This window comes from Lucilia sericata, unplaced genomic scaffold (assembly GCF_015586225.1).
Source record: "Lucilia sericata isolate MDLA Ls3-8-SP2 unplaced genomic scaffold, ASM1558622v1 Contig000242F_arrow, whole genome shotgun sequence".
Taxonomy (NCBI): domain Eukaryota; kingdom Metazoa; phylum Arthropoda; class Insecta; order Diptera; family Calliphoridae; genus Lucilia; species Lucilia sericata.
The window spans coordinates 109627-136825 of NW_023994269.1; the positions used below are offsets into that span (position 1 = coordinate 109627).

General features: G+C 28.7%; 1 protein-coding gene across 1 annotated transcript in view; it reads left to right on the forward strand.

Annotated features, from left to right (window-relative positions):
• Nucleotides 1-5230: 5230 nt before the first annotated feature.
• LOC119602567 (ecdysone-induced protein 74EF-like) overlaps nt 5231-27199 on the forward strand; it is a 100232-nt gene continuing 78263 nt past the window's right edge. The window contains exon 1 of the mRNA XM_037954148.1: nt 5231-6912. The gene's annotated coding sequence lies outside the window, so the exon portion shown is untranslated. The remainder of the gene's footprint in view (nt 6913-27199) is intronic.

The following is a 27199-nucleotide window of genomic DNA, read 5'->3' on the forward strand; positions in this document are numbered from 1 at the left end:
CCTCTTAAAAAAATTAAGACTACAGCTGTTTTAGTTTTCCAGATATTCTAATTTTTATATTTACTTCCCCGGGGAGGTACCTCGAACATCATTGCTAGTCCGCCAGTTTTTCCCTAACTTATTGTAGGTATTTCAAATTAATTACTATAATAATTATCATCTAATAAAAAAGGACTATTATTAAACCTCTAGAGGATAAGAATCCATGCTGGATATTGGTTCGCTCTTTTGAGTGAATAATTTGGCGTAAATCACTTTGAATCACGATTTCACTTGAGAAAAAGCGTGGAACAGATAGTGGTCATCCGTGGAAAACTACCACTCTTAAATACCGTCAGGTGATTAAATTATTTTCTATATGCTGATGACATATTTTTGCTTTTTAGGAGTAGTATTGATTTTGTAGACGTTTTGCAGAATAACATTAATTTTAGCTTAGAACGTGTCCTTCAATGGGCTTCTAGTAATTCATTAACTGTGAATCCCTTTAAAACTAACGCCATTATGTTTGGTCCTACAACTCGGTTTTTTCCTAATCTAAATATTACCTTTGATAATTTGGATGTGGTCTTTATTGACCATTTTAAGTGTCTTGGTCTAATTTTAGATCCCAAGCTTTCTTTTTGCGCACACATTGACCTCATCAGCTCTAGGATTCTGGGTATCCTACGCCGAATATACTCAGTTAATTTATATTTACCTACACATATAAAGTATAAATTAGCTCATTCACTATTGATGTCACAGATTTTGTATGGATTGGAAATTGTTTCTGGTACTTGTTCTGCACACTTATCCAGAATTAAACGCTTGGTTAATTCTGTAGTTCGTTTTGTTTATAATTTAAAGCGACGCGAACATGTTTCACGCTTTGTTTATAGTTTTCTTGGTTGTACCTTTGATAATTTCGTAAAATACCGGAATATTATACTGTTTCATAATATTGTCAAATGTAGAAAGCCACTTTCTCTTTATAATTCTTTTGTATTTACGCGATCACTAAGAAACCCACAAATTTATATACCGAGAATTAATTCTTCCTTTTTTGAAAGATCTTATGTGATTAGAATTGCAAGATAGTGGAATATATTACCTTTTTCATTACGTCTTTTTTCACAATCAAATAACGTATTTCGTTTAAATCATAATAAAAATATGGTTGTATCATGGTTTAAATAAAATACAACACTGACAAAAACCGAAAAATTATTTTAAATACTAAACCTCATTTTCAATAATTTTGTTAAAGTTTAATTAATCTGTAGCGATTACTCTGTGGAAAAAAGACAAAAGTGTTTTTTCAGGAGAATGTTTTAAACTTTTAATTTCAATACAAAACTATATAGTTCACTAAATAAAGTTCTAAAGATCTGATTTTTATAGAAATTTACAGGATGTTGACTTGGGTACATCGATTTGAAGCAGATGACTTTTGAATAACTTGAGATATGTACTTTTTTCTTTTTTGCCACAGAATTTTATATTCGACACGAACATTTTATTTTATTATACCCTCCACCACCATCAGTGGTGATAGAGGGTATATATAAGTTTGTCGTTCCGTGTGTAACACCAAGAAATATTCATCTAAGACCCAACAAAGTATATATATTCTGGGTCCTTATCAAATTCTGAGTCGATTTAGCTATGTCCGTCTGTCTGTCTGTCTGTGTAAAACACGCTCACGTTAAAACTAAGCAAAGGAAATAAACCAAATTCACCCAAAATATTTATTATTATCCTAAGCAGTTTGGTATTGAAAATCAGCAAAATCGGTTCACAACGTAAGAAGTTATGAGTAAAAATTTCAGACTACCTCGAAAAAAATTACGTTTTTTTCATAATTCTTTTGAAGTTTTCTCAGAAACTACCAAAGATATTTCAATGAATTTTGTCATACGTTATTTTTTCAGAGTAGTGATCAATTATATTCAAAATCTTTACAATAGATCCAATATTTCTAATAGCCCCCATACAAAGGTATATATTCCCGGAAATTAGATTTTCGTTAATAACTCCTTCAAATATATCGCTATCAACACGAAATTTTGTACATGTAAATACAATATGAACAGAAATCATACTCTCAACGTAGATCTCAGTCGGTCCACAATTGGTCATAGCTCCCATATAAGGTCCTATTCCGAAAATCACCTAAACGAACATATTTCATTAATGAATAAAGCTATTGTGATAAAATTCGAGTTGGATATGTTTTGTGTAAATACAAATCATTCTACAAAATTTTTTACGGATCGGTCCATTATTGGTCATATCTCCCATATAAAGCCCACTTCCGAAAATCATTTAAAAGCTCATATTTCATTGCCAACTAAAGCTATTTTGATGAAATTCGACACAAATATGTTTAGTCGAAATATAAATCACTCTACGAAATTTTTTCCGGATAGGCCCATAATTGGTCATAGCTCCCATATAAGGTCCACTTCCGAAAATCACTTAAACGCATATATTTCATTGAATTATAAAGCTATCAGGGTAAAATTCGACACAAATCTGTTTTGTATACATACAAATCATTCTACAAAATTTTTTACGGATCAGTCCATAATTGGTCATAGATCCCATATAAGGCCCACTTCCGAAAATCACTTAAAAGCACATATTTCAATGCCAAGTAAAGCTGTATTGATAAAATTCGACACAAATATGTTTTACCTAAACATGAATGACTCTATGAAATTTTTTCCGAATAGACCCATAATTGGTCATAGTTCCCATATAAGGTCCAAATCAGTTACAAGCATATTTTCATTGAATTCTAAAGCTATCGGGATAAAATTCGACTTGAATAAGTTTTGTGTACATATGAATCATTCTACCACTTTTTTCTCGGATCGGTCCATTATTGGTCATAGCTTCTATATAAGGTCCACTTCTGAGAGTCACTTAAACACACATATTTCATTGTCAAATAAAGTTAATTTGAGAAAATTCGACACAAATATGTTTTGTCTTTACATAAATTACTCTACAAAATTTTTTGCGGATAGGCATATAAAACATTGTACCAAATTTTTTCTGGATCGGTCCATATTTGGTAATAGGTCCCTTAAACGCACATATTTAATTATCAAATAAAGATATCTTGATAAAATATGATTTGTGCACATATGAATCACTCTGCGAAATTTTTCCGGATAGGCCCTTAATTGCTCATAGCTCCTATATAAAGTCCACTTCCTAAAGTCACCTAAACGCACATATTTCATTGATTAATAAAGCTATTGGAGTAAAATTAGACCTGATCTTTTTCTGCATATAAATCATTATACGAAATTGTTTCCTGATCAGTCCATAATTGGTCACAACTCCCATATTCTGTGTATAGATACATCATTCTATTAAAATGTTTTCGAACTGGCGTATTAATATACATTTTGCTAGAACTAATCAAAATTAGTTCGACAAATATTTTGGCAAGTTATCTAAAAATTATATAGTTAGATGGGTTTCAATAGAAAGTAGTTTGCTGGTGGAGGGTATTTAAGATTCGGCATAGCCGAATATAGCAATCTAACTTGTTTTTATATTTTTTTTTTCTTATTTCAATCACATTATGTTTTGTATTCGCAACCGGATACAGGGAAGTTAGAAGGAAATAATAAAATGTATATGTACATATAAATGTCAAAATGTTTGACATTATTATTGATATGCCAGGATGCCACCTAGTGTATTATATATTGATATGTATATGTTTTGTTGCTGATTGAGACTTTTTATTTGCATTTAATTTTAAATTAATTATTAATATATGTATTATTTACGGCTGGGGAGGATTAATCATCTGTTTAATACTGAATTATATTTAATTATATGTATTACTACTTATTGATCTCAGGTTTTTATTATTACTATGTAATATTGTTATTTTTGGCCGCGAAGGCTTAATATTACAAAATAAATGAATAAAAATAAAAAAAATAAATAAATTGTTCAAAATCGGCTTACGAAAGATGTCAGTTGACGTTGCCAGTTTCACATTACTCGCGGAAGGTTTAACTGTAGTTCATATGAGAGGTGCCACGTCCAGTATTGCTCGTACGCCCATTTCTGTCCTAAATATTTATATTGATACTACAGTTACTCGTAAATATTTTTGTAGTGCTACGCCCACTAGTTCAAATGATACCATATACACTAAAGTTTATACGAAAACATCAGTAACTCAGAATTCGGTTCACAATTTTCCCAATCATCCTTAGAGGGCCTCGATTTGTTATTTTTTAGATTTTTGGCCTGCATTTTAGTTAGAATTACCAATACTTACTTACCACAAGGAATTATTGAATGAATTTAGTAATGCGGATATTTTGTAGCTCACAGTTTTCAAGAAAGTGAACAATTTGTGTTTTTTAATATGAAATAGAAAAAGGACTTTCCAAATTTAACATTTAAATTCAAAAGTAGAAGAAAAGAACAGTTATTTTTATTGTTACGCTGAGATGTTTGACGTTTTTGGAGCCTGAGATGTCGATAAATATGTACATAATTCCTTGATATAAACAAAATTTAAAAATATTGTACTCAAAATCAAAAATATGTATTAAACAAATTTATGATGAGCATATACTGTTGAGCATATAAGTTGGAGGAAAAACTTAAGAGAATAAGCTTTTAATATAAAAGAGCTTTAAATTAAGCAAGAGAGGGATGAGCTCCCCAATCAGTGTTGTCAATTTTTTCAGAACTTCCGTTAGTCTGATACGCTAAACAGCAAAAATCGGAAACTGTGGAAATTGTGGTTTGTGAATATTTTTTAAGTTTTGGTTTCTATTTCGAATTTATAATTGAAATTTACGTAATTGGGTAGTAAATTTTATGTTATGTGTTGCCAGGGGCCCTTTATACCTATTTAGTCTGAAATTATTTCCATAAAAATAAAAACTTGCATATAAAAACATGAAATTTATGAAATAAAAAAAAAAAAACACCAACAGAATATGCATAAAGCACAAAATTGACTTGTTGGGGCTGTTTGTACATAACGAATATATTTGGGGCTGAGAGAATAAAAAGCATGCGAAGAATAAAAGAGATTAAAAAATAATAAAATAAACATTTGGAGAAAAAGTGCTCCCGTAGTTGGTTTACTACGTAATAATGATTTTTATGAACTTGATGATGTGGTTTGCTTTGTGGATGTAGATGTGGGGAGCTCATTGTGAGCAATTTTCAACATTTCATGTTTAGTCTATATCGGACTATTGTATCGAACGGTTGTACAATAACTTGAGCAAAACGTGTAAAGTGTGTTTGAAAACAAATGCAATTTTAAAAGAACGACGTCTGTTTAATTTTTTGTACGTCTTCTTTGAATCGGCAAAGGCGCCAAGTTTGTTTAAAAGCGTAATTTTCGGTTTTATTTTGAAGAAAACTTTTTTGAATTGTACAAGTGAAGTGGACAATTTTGAAAATATTAGGCGAGTTGCCTACTCGTTTAGCGGACATTTAAACGCGTTTTGACATTTTTTCGGGTTTTAAGCCGTTAGTGATTTTTGAAGAAAAAAAAAAAAGAAAATAAAACAAACATAAAGTAAAATCACGAATTTATGAAAATTTACTTTAAAGGCCAAATATAATAAAAAATAAACAAAATAACCTTAAACTTATTTCTAAAAAATCTGCCTTAAATCCTCTCTTAACTGCCTTATTACCAAATAAAAAATATTTAAAAGTCTGTGAATAGCAAATGTAGTGATATTTTTTATATAGAAAATGATTAAAATTTCAAGGTTTTTTTAATAAAAAATAATTTTAAAATAACACAAATTATAAAAAAGTGAGTCTTAAATTTTTTGGGGAAACATTTTTTCGCCAATTTATTGCTCAAAATTAACTATTTCGTTTAATCGGTATTTAGATTTTTTAACATAAATGAATGAATGATATTTGTGAAATTTTGCAACAAATAGTCGATTTATTTTTGGGCAGTATGCGGTAATTGTAAAAAGTTACGTTATCCCCAAATAAAAAAAAATAATAACAAATCAAGCAACCAACCAACAAACATCCATCCAACAACTCAAGCCAACGTCAATCCAACACCACACAACTTTTTTACACACTCTACCAACTATCACTGCAACTTGCATTAGATCAAACACGGATATTTTACAGTAGAGTTTGTTATAGCAATAGTGTTGTTGTTGCTTTACTTTTTGTTTTTGCATTTCAACTGCAAGCGATCAAACAACACGAAACCAGACGAGTTTAGCTGCAACGAAACTTGCCCGTTGTTTTTGTTTTTTTTATACAAGCAATGATTACGACGATGATAATTATGATTACGTTCGTTTGTTCGTTCGTTCATTGATACATCATACTTGCTCTCATACCAAGGTCAATAAACGTAAGATTGCACGCGATATCAATACAACAACAATAATAAAAAATATATAAAAAACCGGGGTCAACGGTAGGAAGGAGTATACGATCGTACCGTATACGTTCACTCACTCACTCTGTGTGTTTGTTTTGATGTATGAATATACATAATGAAAATAAAATGTGAAATTATTCAATACAATAAAATGAAAATTGAAATTGAAAAAATGAAAGAAAATTACAACAACTAACCAAACCAAAAATATTGTTTACAACAATACAAGTATGAAATCTTATTAATAATCATTTCAATAAAACCAGTGATTTAAGTGGATTAATAAAATATCTTATAAAAAATAATAATAATTCAAACACTCACTCCTCCAAATAAAAAACAAAATCACGACAATTTCTTTGATACCTGACAACTGAAAACTGATTCTGTTGGCAACACAGAAACAGCAAAACACAAGAGGTTGTCAACACTAATTTTATTTCAAATTGTATTTGATTCGCACATCATGCTTTTTATATATTAAGGATTTCAATGAGTTGCAAGAGGTATGTTCAATTATTGAATTAAATTAAATATTTTAAACTTTAATAAATTTAAGAACTGAAGAAGATTTTTTTGTTTTGTTGAATTCAAATTAAATATAAAATTTATTAAATATCTTCATTTTGAAAATGTTTTTTTTGTTACTAACCTTTATATTGATGCAGTTAATCTTGGGTGTCAGAAAGTTGGTGAATTTTATTCTCATTTATCGGTCATTTACTATAAGATTGATATGATCCGAAATTTGAGTTTTTTGAACTGGGGACTCGAAAACATGCGTACTACTAAAGTCTTTCGTACACATACATAATTTTAACAAATTTCAAATATTTTCGGTGTGAGACCAATTATTTGTTGTAATAGTAACAAGTAAGAAAGTATAGTCGGGCGTGGCCGACCATATGATACCCTACACCAGTTATGAATATTAAATGTGATTTATTTTTCATAATATCGCATTTATCTTCAATATTCCCTTGTTCCGATACATTTAAGCAATTTATGGATGAAAAACTAATTTTCTGAAAGAAGCTTTATATGGGGGCTAGGGCAAATATGGACCAAGCCCGATAAAATTTTGTGAATATATTTATATTTACATAATATTTTATTGTGCTGAATTTCATCGCGATATTTGTGTTTATAAGTTAATTTGGGACATTCAAGTTATTTTCTGAAGGGGACTTTGTATGGGAGCTAGGGTCAAATGGGGCCCGCTCTTTATGAAATTTGGCAGGGTTATCAAGACTTCTATAAAACTTAGTTATGCCGTATTTTATCGATATATCTGTATATTTAACATAATTATGAGCTCAGAAGCCCTTTTCTATGGGGGCTAGGTGAAATAATGGACCGATTTTAACCATTTTCAATAGGCTTCGTCCTTGGGTCAAATAAAACGTGCGTGCCAAATTTCATCCAATTATCTTGAAAATTGCGACCTGTAGCTTGCGCACAAGGTTTACATGGACAGCCAGCCAGCCAGCCAGCCAGACGGACGGACGGACGGACGGACATAGCTTAATCGACTCAGAAAATGATTCTAAGCCGATTGGTATACTTTTTATATGTTACAAACATCAGCACAAATCCAATATACCCTCCCCACTAAAGTGGTGTAGGGTATAAAAACTAAAACTCATGTTTCCATGTATATTAGGAATGTAAATACAAATTTAACTTCTAATTAGATGAGAAACACTATCTGAATCTGGTTTAATTTTTAAAATCCCCTGACTTCATTAAAAGTTATTTGAAAAATAGTAAAATGTCATTAAACATTATACCAGTATTGTAGTAAATGAGCGATATGATGATTCCGATCAATCTTCTTCTTTTTGAATGGTCTATAAGCCTTTGATATATGATTAATGAATAAGATCTAATAAATCTTAGAACTTGTATAATTAGATACATTTTGCACAACTCCAAATCGAAAATAATAAGTGGATTCATGAAACACGTTCAAACTTGCACAAATGGTTATCTGTATTATTTAGAAGAGAAAATTTAGTTTAAAATGATCAGTTTAAATAGGTTATCAAATGTATCAGTTTTGTGGGAGTAAAGTCCCATACAATTTGTGACAAAGTCAATGTAAAATCGAAAATGTACGGTTTGGGATGCCTTTGAACGTTTATATGAAAACCCGAAATATTTAAATATTTTTTAAAATTTAAAAAATATTTCACACAATTTATGTTTAATGTGCATTCAGTGTGCTAGCCTGTCAGTTTGGGGGTTGTGGGTTCGATTCCCACCAGAGACTCTAGTCTGCTACACTACAACGGGCGTATAGTCATCGTCACCCTGCTTGTTAAATTCGGTTAGAATATAATTTGGACAAATAAAGAAATAAAAAGATCTTTTCCGTTATTTTTTTTTTTTAATTTTTTTAGATACTACTAACGGTTTACAAAACCTGCAAAATTGTACTAATTTTCTTTTTATTTGAATGAAAACCCTCAAGTCAAGGTTTGTCACAGTAATAAGTGGTGAAATTCGATTTTTCATAGTTAAATTTTTTTTTGTTCATTTATTTGTCTTGTTTTTTTTTCTGCTTTGTCATGATCACGAGATTCCTTTCCTTTGTAACAGCCCATTTTTATTTATCTAAACTTAGTCCACAATGCAGGTTCTAATAATAATTTTGTTATATTTTTGGTTTCAATTAGGATGCTATATAAATGTATTTAGCAATTTTTATCTTTGATTTGTTCCTCCCTCTACCTTAAATGTTATACATATCAACAAAATAGAATTTGGAAAAATTTAAGTAGTTATTGATAAAATTTTAATATTTCAGAAATAAAATATGATTTAATTGTATAATTCACTTGCTTAACAATACAAATAGTTCTTAAACTGGACTGACCATAGCTTTACATATAATTTTAACTGAAATTAAAAAAAGGTAAAATTTTTAATTTCATTAAAATAACCATTCAATTTTACACAACTTTTACTTGCTGAAAAGGTCATTGACTTTTAAGTGTAATAATAAATACATATTTATTAATTGCAATTAAGTATTACGTTGAATAAACAATACTCCAGAAGTTTGTTTTGTTTTTTTTTTTTTTATAATAAAACAAGAAGTTTAAAACCACCCAACAAATTAACCAATAATAAACTGGGTTAATATTTTCCCTAAGTAAGCGTTTAATTAAATATACTTTTGTAAATCTAAAAGCAAAATTAAACTTAACTGTTTGTATTTGGTTTTTTATACCGCAACGTATAACAAGTATAATACACATGTTTAAAATACTATTTAGTAAATAATGGACATCAGCAATATTTTGCAATATTTGTCCAAATCGTTACAAAAGTATGATGATGGGGGTCATATTTTCTGTATATGTTTGTATGTAATATTTTTATTTTATACGGATAGTTTTACAATAGTTATTCGTACGATGAGTGGTGGTGATTTGTGCTGACTGACCCCATTGATTAGTTGTTGATTTTCAATATTTCGAATATTCAATTGGGATTATTTTGATTGGTAATGCAAAAGTTTTGTTAAGCTCTTTTTTATACATATTTATGGTGATTGTATTGCAAAGTTTACAAATAAAGAAACAAACATTAAGTACAACATCAAGCTAAATTACAACGTTAAAAAAATCAACGGCTGTTACAATTATTTCCGCTTTCAAGTCAGCTGTCTTAAGGTTAAAAATGTAAATTTACATGGTGTCTTTGAAAATGCAACAAACACTATAAATATTCCACGTTATTTTATTTATTATTTTTTAATATTACTAACGATTTTATACGATTTATTTAATTAATAAGTTAAATATTTTAATTTATTACTGAGTATTTCATAATTATATGTGCTAAATGCTAAGTAACAGTTTATAGCCAAAGTTGTATGCCTCAAAGTTTCAAAGTGATGTTATGCGGCTTTAAATATCGATTTTAAGCTGTTTAACTGTCTAGTCTATACCCGAGCAAAATTACGTACATCAATACCCAACATACCCGGGTATGTCATACAATTTATATGGCTATTTCATCTTTTTATACATTTCTAGTGTATAATTCAGATAATTATTAAAACTAATTTAATAAAACGTCTGTATATATAAATTAAATAGTTTTTGATCATAAACCATTAAATTTTAGCAATTTTTGTTAAAGTTTTCTTATTGCTTTCCTATTAACAAAAATATCATATGCAAAAAACCTAAAGAAAAACGCCTTCATAACGTATAATGTACATTATGCAGAATTTGACTTTGTAAAATTTTGACTTTAAGTAGATATTACTCAGTGACCGGGAAAGATAATTGAACAAAACTTTTTATATATTATTTATTAAGGTGTATAAAATCGATTAGCATTAAAGAAATTGTTTTTGCTTTCGTAAGTAGGGAACTTTTTTGCAATAAAGTCATGGTCAAAAATAAAAATTTTAAAATTTAAACTTAAATATTTTTGTTTATATGAGAATAAAATTATTATAATCAGCATAATTTTACTTTACTAAGTCATATACAATAAAAAAAATTATTTCATCAAAATCGGCCCATATTTGTTAATGTTACATGATCCACAAATATATCACATTTAAATTTATGAATAAAGACACATGACTCTGTATTTGAAACGAAATTTTTTGTTTAGTAAAATTTATTTTGATAAGATACAAGAATATATATAATTCTAATAATAAAACATAAAATTTATAATGAAACTTAGTTTCTGTCCGATAACTGACATATAATTTGTATACACACCGGGGTATGTTGAGTATTGATACACGAGGTAAAAATAGAAAATCGGTCATAATTCGGTTTGATATATATATCTAACTAATTCTTGGAAAATGTATAGAAAACATTACTCTGAAGGCATAGTCCAAATTTCAAGCCAATAAGATATATAGATCTCGAGATATATCACTTCAAAAAATAGACTATAGACTAGACTATAGACTAGACTATAGACTAGACTATAGACTAGACTATAGACTTGACTATAGACTAGACTATAGACTAGACTATAGACTAGACTATAGACTAGACTAGACTAGACTATAGACTAGACTATAGACTAGACTATAGACTAGACTATAGACTATAGACTAGACTATAGACTATAGACTAGACTATAGACTAGACTATAGACTAGACTATAGACTAGACTATAGACTAGACTATAGACTAGACTATAGACTAGACTATAGACTAGACTATAGACTAGACTATAGACTATAGACTATAGACTAGACTATAGACTAGACTATAGACTAGACTATAGACTAGACTATAGACTAGACTATAGACTAGACTATAGACTAGACTATAGACTAGACTATAGACTAGACTATAGACTAGACTATAGACTAGACTATAGACTAGACTATAGACTAGACTATAGACTAGACTATAGACTAGACTATAGACTAGACTATAGACTAGACTATAGACTAGACTATAGACTAGACTATAGACTAGACTATAGACTAGACTATAGACTAGACTATAGACTAGACTATAGACTACTATAGACTAGACTATAGACTAGACTATAGACTAGACTATAGACTAGACTATAGACTAGACTATAGACTAGACTATAGACTAGACTATAGACTAGACTATAGACTAGACTATAGACTAGACTATAGACTAGACTATAGACTAGACTATAGACTAGACTATAGACTAGACTATAGACTAGACTATAGACTAGACTATAGACTAGACTATAGACTAGACTATAGACTAGACTATAGACTAGACTATAGACTAGACTATAGACTAGACTATAGACTAGACTATAGACTAGACTATAGACTAGACTATAGACTAGACTATAGACTAGACTATAGACTAGACTATAGACTAGACTATAGACTAGACTATAGACTAGACTATAGACTAGACTATAGACTAGACTATAGACTAGACTATAGACTAGACTATAGACTAGACTATAGACTAGACTATAGACTAGACTATAGACTAGACTATAGACTAGACTATAGACTAGACTATAGACTAGACTATAGACTAGACTATAGACTAGACTATAGACTAGACTATAGACTAGACTATAGACTAGACTATAGACTAGACTATAGACTAGACTATAGACTAGACTATAGACTAGACTATAGACTAGACTATAGACTAGACTATAGACTAGACTATAGACTAGACTATAGACTAGACTATAGACTAGACTATAGACTAGACTATAGACTAGACTATAGACTAGACTATAGACTAGACTATAGACTAGACTATAGACTAGACTATAGACTAGACTATAGACTAGACTATAGACTAGACTATAGACTAGACTATAGACTAGACTATAGACTAGACTATAGACTAGACTATAGACTATACTAGACTATAGACTACTAGACTAGACTATAGACTAGACTATAGACTAGACTATAGACTAGACTATAGACTAGACTATAGACTAGACTATAGACTAGACTATAGACTAGACTATAGACTAGACTATAGACTAGACTATAGACTAGACTATAGACTAGACTATAGACTAGACTATAGACTAGACTATAGACTACTAGACTAGACTATAGACTAGACTATAGACTAGACTATAGACTAGACTATAGACTAGACTATAGACTAGACTATAGACTAGACTATAGACTAGACTATAGACTAGACTATAGACTAGACTATAGACTAGACTATAGACTAGACTATAGACTAGACTATAGACTAGACTATAGACTAGACTATAGACTAGACTATAGACTAGACTATAGACTAGACTATAGACTAGACTAAACTATAGTCTATAATATAACACTTCTGTTTGATTTTTTGTATAAAAACATTTTTACCACTTATGAGAGAGATTATTCAAAACGATTTCTTTTTAAAATTTAGCAAATTTTTAAAAAGGTCTTCTACATTTTATTTTCCCTAACGACGAATTGAGAAAGGTGGAACTTTTTAACTTCAAACTTTAACTAAAGAATTATTTACTTAATGCTATTGTATTAATCTGTTACAAACCCTTTAATAAGCCCAATAAACTTTCCTTTCAAAACTGTTACACATTGGTCAGTGTATGTACTCGTTGTTGTTATTTTTGTGTATATTTTTTTGAATTTTTTTTAAGAAAACTTACATATTGTTTGTAACGAAAAAAAAAAAAAAAAACATTGACATAAACATACATGAAACTGAACATGAACGTGAACGTCGTCATTTTATAATGACCTAGACATTGACTATAACTGACTGCACTTGCTCGATGAGATTGTTGTTGTTATTTTTTTTGCTTTTTGCTACACACACCAAAACTAAAAAAACGCACACCATAATTTGAATTAAATACTTTTTTTCTAAAAATATAATTAACAAAAAATCAAGCTTTTCAAATGCCTAAAGTTATTTTAATAAATAAACACAATAAAGTCTGTCGGACAGACTAAGACCATTTGTTACTTTGTTTTGTTATTTGTTTTTTAACTTGTTATAAATTTAAAAAATTTTCATACATTTTAGTTTTTTTTTTTTTTTGACATTTGAAATGTGTTTTTTAATTGGTGTGTGCATTTTTACCTCTTATATTCTATTTTAAATAATTTTGTAAAGTTTTTTGTTTAACTAAAACTAAACATAATAATAACAATAAATATTAATAACAATATTTGTTAAATGCTCACTTACACACAGACACATTCATTTAAATTCAACAGAATATTCAAAATGAAAATGTTTATCTTTACGTGTTTTTACAATGCCAAACTAAAATACAACAACAATGTAAAAAAACTAAAAACTACAGTTAACTTGTGTTTTATTTTCAAGGTTTTACACAACAACAATAATGAAAAGCTCTAAACTGTACTACACCGAGAAAAAAATCAATTCTAAATTTACATGACAATTTTGTGATTTTCTTTCTATTCCACTTAAATAAAACATAGAAAATGAAAGTGCTGATTCAGTAAAAAATAAAAAAAACAGAATACTTTCATTTAATTAAAATTTTAAAATTGAAACGTACTTTTGCCTCAAGTTCATTCATATTTTTGCTTGATCTTGCATAAATAAATGATCACTGCTTCACAATCGTACGTGCAAACTGTTTAAATTGTGACTTTTTGCAGAAAATTTGAATTTGTGTAAAAGTAATAACAACGAATAGTATTCAAAAGGGATGATTAATTAAAATTTCAAGATTGTTCTAAGTCTAAAATAAGTTTTTAGACTTTAACATCTTTTGGAACTTATGATAACTAAATGGGCACACACACATGTGCTCTCTTTATTAGTCCTATTATTAATATAAGGTGTAAGCAGCAAAGAATTTTCATGTTGTTAAAGCTTTTCAAAACAAAGGATTTTAAGAAATAGAGAATATAAATAACTTTTAATTTTAATGCTGAATGTAACATTTGGATCGGATTTACCTTGAATTTGTTTCAAACTTGGTTTAAAAATTCACTTAAAATTTTGAACAGCATACTAACATAACTCGAACATAGCAATGTATTGTCTTGTCTTTATGTGTGGCAAATTTCAACCAAATCGGGCTACGACGCCAACTGGTCGAAAATCATGTTACAAACTAAAAAAACAAGTTAAATAAAAGAAAGATACATACTTGTAGTTTAGAGTATTTTTAACAAAACCATTTTTGTTCGATTATTAAAAAAACAATATTTTTTAAAAATAACTTTTAAAATTTATCTGGAAATTCTGCCATCGCCTTTTTTAATTTTTTCTAAATCCAAAATAAATTTAAAATATTGTAAGGGTTTTCATTTAAACGCTTAAGTTTCCCATTTGTGCAAGTGGGCAAGTTTATTCGACTTGTTTCATGAAACCCCTGTTCAAATTCTGTTCAATTACAATATTTATGAAAATTTTACAACTATGTCAAACGAAATCAAAAATAAAAAATAAATTATTTTAACAAAAAATTTTACAAAATATGTTAAAAATGTGAATATTCAAGTCCATAAATTCAAAAGTGAACAATAGTGAGCCGATTTATTAAATGCACAATGAGTTTGCTCAAGTTTGCCAGTCTAAATAGTTGCTCAAACTTATAAGGGTTGTGCAAATCAATTTTCATACAATTCAATTGCGCGAATGGAAACATGCACAGGTTGCACAGTTTACGAAGGTTTTGAACATTTAAATGAAAACCCTTTGTGTTATTTTTTACAATTTACTAGATAATCTTTGTACTTGCTGAAATATATTTAAATAAATATAACAAAATTTTTGTTTAAAAAAGGGGCGTGATTATTTAAAAAAATAATTTATAAAAAAATAACAACAAAATCTGTATGTGTGCGTTAATATTTAAAGAAAAACCCTTCGTTTATGCACCACAGCTTGATACATACACACACACACAGTAATGAGGTCAGTGAAGGTCGAGGCTAGTTTGATAACAAATACATATACATTTTAACTACATCACACATATTTATGACGTTGAAATTGAATTTCAAATCTATTTTAATATTGAAAATCACAGACACTCAATACTTTTCTTATCTTTTTTTTTTTTTTTTTTTTTTGTTTTCTTACTAGCGTATGAGTTATTTTCTTTTTTATTGTTTTATTGAAACAAATGACAATTGTTTTGTTTTTTTTTATAAAATTATTTCTACAAGTGTAACAAATAAATACAATTTCAAGTAAAATGCGATAATATACACTCGAGGCAATGTTCATCGTTCTTCTCTCTAACGCAAGCTTGTTAGGAATAGCAACAACAATAAAAATAAATTCATACAAATATGTATTTGTATTGTATTAGAACAACAACAATGACGACAAAAAAACAACGAAAAACTGTTAAAATGCCATATACATTATATAAGAGAATGACATCTTTCTTTTTCATAATTAAGATTCTAAAAATTTCAAAGGAACAGAGGCTGAATTATAGTGAATAAAATTGATAGCCTTTTTCTGATGATGGCCCATTTCTATATCGAAATGTATTTTCACCTGGGTGTTTTGTCTCGAGGTCCCGTATTACCTCAATCGAAATGGAGTGAGCTTACGTATCGTTAAGAAATATCTATATAATCATAGTAAAATGCACTAAAAATTACGATCAATTTCCACTATTACGAATGTGGTAATTGGGCCCTAGTTTTTAACTTTAATCTTAAAAAATTTTGAACCTTAAATCAGTGTCAATTCCTACTACATTCCTTCCTACTGATCATTAAAGCACTCGAGCCTGCCAAAATAGCTAGTCAAAATTTCAGAGTCAATATTCTATGGGTGGTATTTTGATCATTTTCAGAATAAGTAATTTAGAACAAATTAATCAATCAATCCATTCATTTAAATCCTCTCTTTTTCTATCAATATTACCATGTTTTTGATATTGTTATTGTTGTTTTTGATAAAGCTCTATAAAGAGAGCGGCAGAAAATGCTTGTTGTCGTCGTCTCACAGCATAAACGCTAAACAATTTCAGTAGACATTGTATATTTTTCTTCCGACTTTGCGTTTGTAAACCAAACACACAAACGAACACTTGTCGAGTCTATTAGAGGCTAAACAAGCTAGATAAGTATGAATCTATGAGTGTATGCTAGCTAGTAGTACGAGTAGTCAGTTGTACGTACATTCATACATATGGATTTCGAATGGCTAGCGCTAGGCGTTTTTATAGTTTTTTGTCGATTTTAGCAAAGCTACTAGAGGTTTTTGTGTCCATTTTTCTCTCGTGACCCTGGCCTGCTATTGAAGCTCACTAATAGATGGTATTGTATTGATGTTGTTGTTGTAATAGTTCGCATACACTCATGTGTATGTATATGTACGTGAATGTGTGTGTTTTGTATCTATGTTATAAATATATAAACAAATACGAAATACGAATATGAATGAGTAGAAATATATAATAAAGAAAATAATATTAAAAAAAAAACAAAAACACAAAGTAAAATATATTGAGGTAGTAGTAGAAGGTAATAGGAATATTTGTATAAATGTTAGGAGGCGACTGGTGTTAGAAGGGGGCGATTTAGCAACAAAATTTTGCAGTATTTTTTGTTGATTCTTTTATTTTTTTTAATTTCAGTGTTCTACTATAGAATACGCAAAACGAACATTGAGAATAACCTCAGAATATATCGGCAAATTGCATTTTACACATTTGTATTTAACCCTTAAGCTTCCTTTCAAAAACTACTTGTTATGATAGTGAGGTCTAAAAGTCATTAAAGACACTAAAGGACACATTATTGGAATACTATAAATATAACTGTGTTAAATTTCAAATGAGGGCACTCATATAATTTTTACTTATATAATCTTATAATCTTAGGTATTGTAGTTCCTTGGTTTTATAGTATAGATCAGCCGATAATATATAATGAAATCTTATTAAATAAGCGTAAAAAATAAAATTTAATAAACGTTTAAATTTTGAGTTTTAAAATTTAATCTGTAATCGAATCGTATCCACAATACATACAATATGTAGATATGTTTAGCATATATTTATTTTATCTCACATTTTTATAACGATATAAATCGGTCATTTGCACAGAACTTACATTCTAATAAATAATATACCAAAACATAAATCAAAAGTACGTTAATGAACTGCAGGAAGTACTAGGGTTAAACAGACAATAAAAAAAATCTTGAAAAACATAAAAAAATCTAGAAATTTTTCCAAAAACATAAAATGGCTCTTTTAAAAAAATATAAATAAATTAAGAATTTTGTTGATATTAAATTAAAACAAGAAATTTTAAATGCCTTTAAGCTAAATACAGCATTTAAAATAACATCATAAATACTATCCAAAAAAATCTACAAAGAAACAAAAACAAAAACAAAAAATCATGACCTTCCACAATGCCAGCAATCTAAAATACTTAGCTAGCAGCAAGCAGAGTTAACAAAACAATACAGCCAGGCAGTCAGCCATCCAGTGGAACCAGCAACAAACAACCAACCAACCAATCAAGCCGCCAAGTTTTAGCCAGCAGCAGTCGCTTAAAACTCTTTAAGTTTCATTTCATTAACTGAACGGACGGACATGACTATGCTCAAAACAAATCTACCAATTTACTTTACTCTACTCCACTCCACTCTACTACTATAAATTTCTGACTGAATGTTTATGTGTATACTTGTGTGTGGTGCTTCATACTCATGTAGAAAAATACCCGTCGATAGCCGAAAAAGAAATAATAATATAAAACCGACGAAATTTAAAAAAAAAAAATTGAAAAATAAGGCCAAGGTGACTCACCTTGATTTAGACTCACAAAAACTTTAATGACCTCGCCAAAGCTTGATACACATAACAATTAACAGACATCATACAAACACATACATACATTCATACATCCATACTCGAGCATATAAAACTACAACTATAACGACGAACGACTAACGATGAAGACAGCAACAACAATACCAGCAAATACGACAAAGTTAACTAATGACGACGAAGTCGCGTCAGTCAAGTCTTTTACCACAATTTGTTTGTGTTGTTACTGCTATTTTTGTTCCCTCTCTTTATTATAGGCAGACACACTCTCGCTAATTGTCGGTCTATTTGACGACTGATTCACTTGTTTAGTTCGACGCTACGGAACTAAAAGCTAAAATTGAAAACTTATAGATAGAATTTAACTTAAAGTTTATTTTCGAAAGCCAAAACAAAAGGAATGAAAAAAAAAATAACAATTTTTTTTGAAAATAGTTATGATAAGACATTTAACACAATCACATTAGTTGTGTCTCTGTATACCTTTAAATAGTGTATGTGTATCCATAAACTATTGCACAATATGGGAAGTTTTGAGTGTTGTTGCTTCTTAAAATTTTTTGGTGGATTTAAGTTTTTGCCAAACACAGTTAATCACTTTTTAAATTTCATTATTATTAATTTTAACTAGCATTATTTTGAAAAAAAAACTAATGCAAATTTTATATAAATATTTATTATTACACAAAAGCTAAATTTAAAATTTAAATTTCAGTCTAGCAATAAATAAAAGTAACATTTAGAAAACAAGTTGATTGCATTCAAAATTTTATCATTTTTGCAATCATTTATGCTTTTGCTGTCCGTTTGGAGACCTCAGTTTAATGATTATAAAGCTCTTATAAAGCAATTAATCAATAAACTTTTATTATTTGATAAAAACCATCAGCATAAAAAGAGGTGTAGAGAGCAACGTTAAAAATCCATAGAGTGTTAAAAAAACACACATAAATGCAGCATAAAAAATCATAAAAAATGGGCCTAATGAATATTGCTTGTAACAATAAAAATAACTATAAATATTTATAACATAATTATATTATTTATATTAAAAACCAATTTGGTTTTTTGGAAAAAAAATTTAAATATTTTTAAAACCCATACTGACTGACCCACATACAAATGAAAAAGAGGCCCAAAATAGCAACAGACATTAAAAAAAATGAAGTTAAACTTAACCTTGAGCTGAGAATTAAGACTGGCCGAAACATAGTGTAAACATAACAAAACAATAAAATATCATTATAACATAAATAAAAAAATAACAATTTAGGCCTGAAATAAAAATACAAAATTTTACATTTAATACGATTGTGTTTAAGTTCTTTTTGTTTTGAACTGTAACTGATTTATAAAAATCATTTTTACACATGCTGAAGACTATAAATAACACATGTTTAACAAGGCAACCACTATCATAGTCAGAAGCTATTCACTATAGTACACTAAGGCCAGGATGGTAGACATTATTTTTATAGTCAATAAAAAAAGAACACAAAATCTCACGCGTCCAAAATCATGGTAATGTTGTTGGGCACCGGTAGTTTTTTCCTTTAGAATAAAAATGTTTTGTTTCAAACAGAATAAATTGCTTCAGAATGTGTTATATCACGAAAATCATGTGTGTTATATCATGAAAATCTCACGCGTCCTAAATCATTTTAATGCTATTGGGCCCAGGTAGTTATTTCGTTTTAATGAGAATGCTCCAGGATAAAAAAGTTTTGGTTCAAACAAAAAAATTTTTTCAGAAAGTGTTATATCACGAAAACTATTCTGCATGGCCAGATTTCTCAGATTCGATTGAAGTATCTGTATTGTGGAGCACTTTATTTTATAAAGATAGAGATGGATCTTTCTTCATCGGTTTACAAAACAATTAATTGTTTCGAATTTCATCGCTGTACTCGTATCTTTAATTCAGTCATGAACTTTAATGTAATTTTCTGAAGGAAACCGTTTATAGAGGTTTGGGCCAGATATCGACCGATCCTCTTAAAATTCGGTAAAACGATTTCAGTTCCTATCAAATTTGTTTATGTCAAATTGTATCCCTGTACTCGTACTTTTGAGCCAGTAATTAACGTTTAAGTCTTTTCAGAAGTGAATCTATTATGGACCGATCTTCTTATAATTTTGTAAATAAATTTTAGTTTATAAAGAACTAGTTTATTTCCAATTTAAATAGTATTTTTTAAGTAACTAATGAGAGTTTAAGTAATTTTCTGAAGGGGACCTTAAATAGTGGGTAGGATCAGAATATTGTTTATGTCAAATTTCATAGATCTAATCGTATGCCCATTTTAAATATCAAACAAATTTTATGTATAGGAAATAATTTCAACCCTCTATCTCCTTCTGTTCGAACCCTATCGTGTTTTCAACAGACAGACATTGCTCGTCTAAGAATTTAGTAAGGACTAGGTTGTCCTACAGTTAGCATTTAAACTTACGAATCTACTACAAAATTGATTGAAGCAGATAAATGTTTTTATACATACATATGTATGTATGTCCATATGTATGTTCTGTCATATATATTTCTTAAATTTGATTAAAATATATTTTTATAGTTCTCTTATATTAACGGTGTTTTCAGGTTAGCAAACAGTCAAAACGAAACAAAATTTAATTAACAAATGTTGTGCAATAATTTACTTTGTTTCTTAAATTAAAAGTAAGTGCTTCATTTTTAAGTATTTCCCAAATTACTAAATGACATTCTAACCGTTAATCAAGGCATCAGTGTGTTCACCTCACTACCACCAATAAGTATATTTATGTATGATCGTTGTTGTTTTCCAAAATTTATACTTAATGTAGTGTTGTTGCTGTTGTTGTTGGGTGACCATCAAATAGGTAAAGTTTAAGGTACTTACAAGTACGAATGAATATAAATAAATGCGAATGAATACACAATAATAACAACAATAAAAATATTGCTGTGTTGTGTTGTCGATATTAAACGACATTTTGGTGGTGTTGTTGTAGTCTAGTGGATGTTGTTGTTGTTCGTCAAAAAACAATGACTGTGTATTCAATTGGCATTTTGTTGATGTTGTTGTAATATTTTTTGGAGAGGTCATTCTCCTTCAATATAATCATCATCGTCATCATGATCAATGTACTTATACAACTTTTTTCCTTCTTAACGATCGATATGCAATTTTTAAAAAGAGCAAAACGATTTTTTTGTATCTTTTAATGTTGTAATTTTTTTGCGTTTAGACGGTTGATGTACGCTTTCAAGTACATTTTATTTTTTTCCCTCCAAAAAAAGTCTTATTGTGTATGAGGTAATATTTCTATATGTACGTACAAATGTATGTATAAGTATCTTGTTTTAGGGAGTTGCTTTTTAGTTGTTGTTTTCGTTGTTAATTCTTAGTTTTGTTATTATAATTAATATTTTTGTTGGAGTTCAAGAAGAATATATGTATTTTGAGGGTCATTGGGGAAATAAAAAAGTTTTAAAGTTTCCATAAAATAATGTTGTTTTACGATCGTATAAAATTAATTTAATTATAAACACAAAAGGTGTTAACGTGATGGTTTTACAATAATAGAAAAATTACTAAAACACATATATTGTTGTACTATTGATTTGTTTAATGAGCTGTATTGAAGGAAGGTTTAGTTCATATTTCATATGTTGTGCCCTTATTTTTGGATTCAACACTATTAAAATAATAAATCATTTGTTTAGATTTTCAAAAAAAGTTTTATCTGAATTTTGAATATCATTTGTAATTATCGGTAATCTTTGATCCCATTAACGAGATCTGAGAATTTGCTGAATATTTCTTTAAGATAACTAAACTTAGAATCGTATTTAGAACAATGCTATAAGTATATTTGTAGTGTTGATGTTAATATAGACGTATACGTATGCACCTAAAATGTCATTACGTATACGCATGATTTTACAAAACAATAGATTAATGACCAATTCTTTAATTGAGAGAAAAGTAACCTTTAATTGTTTTATTTCAGAGTAAATAATCTGTAATCTATATAATATAATGATAATTTTCTTTACTAAATATTTTATTAAAAAGCTATACATTTTTCTGCTGTCATTCCAGACGTATACGTATGCCCTTTGAACTTTTATTATGTATACGCAGGTCTTAGAAAACAATGGATATTTGTAGATAAAATGATTTAAAGTAATTAAATGATTATAAAAGCAAATGAACTCAATTAACACATCTTTGAATTTCTTCATGGAATAATTTTAATGAACTCAGTGGAATTTTTTATTAATATTTCGACTCGAACCAGTTTTATTAAAATAGTTGCATATTTTTTATTAAATAGATTTTTATAGAAGTAAATTTATTGTATTTAATTTTAATACGATTTTGCTAATTTTTCGATTATAACTGACGAATATTATAAAAAAAACCTTTAATAATATTAAAAACATCTTGTGTTTATTTCTATTCACAATAAAATTCAAATTAAATTTCATTTTCACATAAAATTTCTTTTCTTTTGCCATAAATTCCTTTTTTTACTTTCAACATCTATCTACGTCGACGTTTCTAAATAAGAACAGAAGAAAAGAAATAAGAAAAATAAAATTTGAACCTACCGCAATCTATTTTTTATTTGGGAATAAAATTCGCCCAAAAGTTTAGAGCAGAAGTACTATGAGTACAACTAATACAAGTACAAAGACAGACGGACCACAACATTCATTCTACTCGTATTTTGAAGAGAAAGAGAACATTTGAAATTAAAAGAGTTTGTTGTCTTTTATTATTCTGTTTCTAACAAAATAAGAATAATTTGATGAATAAGAAAATTTCTTTATAAAGGTGGAAAAAGTTCATATCTTTCGTTCGTCTATCTTAAAATTTTATATTGAAAACATACTTTCTGGGTGGCGTTGACAGTGAATTTAAATTAGTTTAGTATTTTAAAATTGTAAAATTTTTAACAAATATTCTCATTTGGATTTCATTTAAGGCAACAATTTTTTCCAAAAGGTTACAAATATCTTTTGTAATGCTTCCAAATGTCCTTAAAAAGCAAATAAACTTTTTTTAATAGAGGTTTCCATACTTAAATATATCATTTTAATGTTTTTTTTTCTTTTAAAAAAACTTAAATTATGAATTAATATTTTGAACAATAAATGAAGACAGAAGTTTCCCCTAAAGTAATGAGAAGCAAATCGTCACCTGAAATGCAAAAGGGCGTAACAACACTTTTCAACATTTTATAGGAGAGGCAAAAAACTAAATAAAATTAAAACTATTGTTGTTATAAATATGTCTCCTTCTTCCATGTATTATATCCAAACATGAATAAACATGTTTGAATATAAATGTGACTTTTTAGAACATTGTGAAGAACTTGTGAAAATGTCTAATTTGTTGTTGCGCCCTTTTGAATTTTATGCTAATAAAATTCGTGTTTTTGACAATAATGCATTGAACACATTGAAGACAGCAGGCTACACGACTACACGAAAACAAATGCTGCTGTGCTGTAGTTGTAGTCGTGTAGTAGCTACTGAATTATTTTAAAGACTACAGCTACAAAGTAATATAAATAAACAGCTGTTTCTTGTTGATATGAATTTATAATTCAGTGGTGTCACTTTATCGTTTTTTGTTTTTACTTTTCTTTTAATTTAAAATTTAAACTATTATTTTGAGTAAAAATATATATGTTGTAATAATTTACGTACCTATTATTAATTAATTCCAATATGGTTATCAGAACTTCTCTTAATAAAGTAAAAAAAATTATATTTTTTAAGCACTTAAATTTGTTATTATATTAGCAACACTGTTTCTGTTTTGTGGTTGACAAAAATAGAAATTAGCCTAATTCGACTACAGCTACAAAAGCAGTCAAGTGGTCGTGTAGCTGTGCTGTCGTCAAAAGAATCGTCTTCATATAAACGTGTGTATTTTATTTTTGACAGATTGCAGTTTGTAGTCTGCTGTCTTCAATGTGTTCAATGCATTAAGTTCTAAAAATTTGCGACAACTTGTATTTCGATGTGGTGGACCATTTTCAATCAAAAAGTCTATTTTCAAATTGTTGGTTGTTACGCCTTTTTGCATTTCAGGTGACGAAATATGATTCCATGCCATGAACATTATTCTGCTTTTATGCATGAACTGAAATTAAATAAACAAGATCAGTATTAATTTACTTTTAAAATCATTTAGAACGTTATATTTCAGTTACCTCTGATCTAAAGTAATCGAAGAACTCTGATGTTTTGTCATATCATCCAATTTTAGAAATATGTAATAGTATAAGTTTTAAAATCAGAAGATTTTCAAATTTATATTTAAACCTGTTAAACTTTGTTTTACAAATTTGGAAAATGCGTATATGAATAATTTATATCTGATTGTCTCCAATTTATTAATTTATCTATTATTATTATTATTTATCTATTTTGGATTGAGCTGAAAATTAAAAATTAATAATATAATTACATAAATACTTGTTTACATACGACATCTATCTTAAATGTAATAAGTATGTTGAACTATAATTTTTGCATATTTGCCAAATCATGGTTGATATCTGCTTGATAAGAAAAAAATAAAACAGTTGCTGATACATAACTATACCAGTATTTTTATTAACACTTAATGAAAACCAAAAAATTAAAAAAAAAAATTCATACAAGTATTAAGTAATGATGGCTTTGGACTTTAAAAAGATTGTTATTGAACTTTAGAAATCAGGTTTACGGTTAAATAATTTGATTTATTTTCATTTCATTTTGGTTGTTGTTGTTGTTGCTATTTTTATTTACAAGTATCAACGTTATTTTTTGTCTGATCGCATTTGACTCATCTCTGTTTAAGGGAAACGACAACGACCAACATCTGAAGAAAACACACATATTTTTAATGTATGAAGGTTGGTCTGAAGCAATAACAACAACAACATCTTCAAACATTCACCCACCTTTTGTCATTACTGAGGCACCACAATTCACACTACGGCATGCACGCTACGTGTATGAAATGAACTGCACCGCAAGAGTTCAGTCTCATCGAGAGTTGCCTTTAGTAAGTGAATGAATGAATTTTTATACTTTTGAGGAGGGAGTGAGGGTCGTAGGGAGCTTTAGTGAGTAAAATGTTCACATTAAGAGCATTAAATGCGAAAGAGTTTTTAAAACTAACTCTTAAATTCCCTTTATACATTCGGAATTTGTATGGATTTTGCAAAAAGTAAAACAACGACCTTAGATGTATGAGTACGTACATATGAGCACTTTTTCTTTTTGTTATTCTCAGCACAACGATGACATGGTAAAATTTGTGTTGTTAGGGAAGGTTTTATTTTATTTATTTGTTGGTCTTGTTATTTTTTTGTTTTGATTCTCATCTCTGTTTACAAAACTTTATTTTCTCCCATTTCCAATCTTTGTAGAAACGGGAGTTCATAAGTACACATGCCTTTGAAGGGGGAATTAATTCTCTGTTTTTTTATTTGAAATTGAAGAAACATCTCTTTTTGTTTAAAATATAGTTCAATGAATCTTTCTTTATTCGTTGCAATGCTTTTTTGTTGTGCTTATTGCTGTTGTTGTCGTAGTAGTAGCTGAGAGTACGACTCACACTACATCATATACCATGTAAATAAAATAAAACTAAATTTGAAGGAATGTATTCCAAATTTACCATTATAAAAAACAGCTTTAAAAATAAAACTTTCTTGAATTTCAAAAACTTTAAATGTTAAATTTTACTTATACAATCGATTTTAAGACATTATTTTAACACGGTGATGATATTGGAGGCAAGTACTTACAACACACGCTAACAAGTAGGGAGTTAAATAATTACTTAGAAGTTCAGTAAGTAGTTTAGTTTTTGATAATATGTATGTATTCCAAACAGAAATTGAAATTTTGAACATGACCCTCTCCGAATTCGACGAAAATCGGTACATACATTCTTCACTTGCATACGAAATTTAAAGTTTGTATATAAATTTATTTTATTTGCTACAAGACTGGCAAAATTCAAATGAGCGATATGTATAATTTATAAAACTAACATTGTGTCAAAGTGGCACAAATTCAATTATAATTTGATTTGGATACTTGTACATATTAAAATTAAAACCAAAATATGTTCGCATTTTGGTAAAAAAAACATTCTTTTACCGATCTGTAGGGAATGAAATACGTAAATGATTTGCTGGCTAACTGAATGTAATGATGATGTTTGTGCTTTATGAAATAATTCTGCCTTTAAAGGCTGTTTGCCTGGTTGCTGCTGACTTGCTGTTTCTGTTGTCGGTGTTTGGTAGGAAAATATTGTTTTTAAATTTTACTTTTCAAACACTCAGTCGCAACACAGGGACACACACATACACTACACTAAGACTGGCACCTATGCAGCAGTATGCTCTGACTAATACAACAAGCCAACAATCCATCTATCCAACAGTTGCAGCAGCAGGCAACAAACTCAACATTTGCCAGGCTAGCAAACAGGCAAGCAAGGTATTCATTCA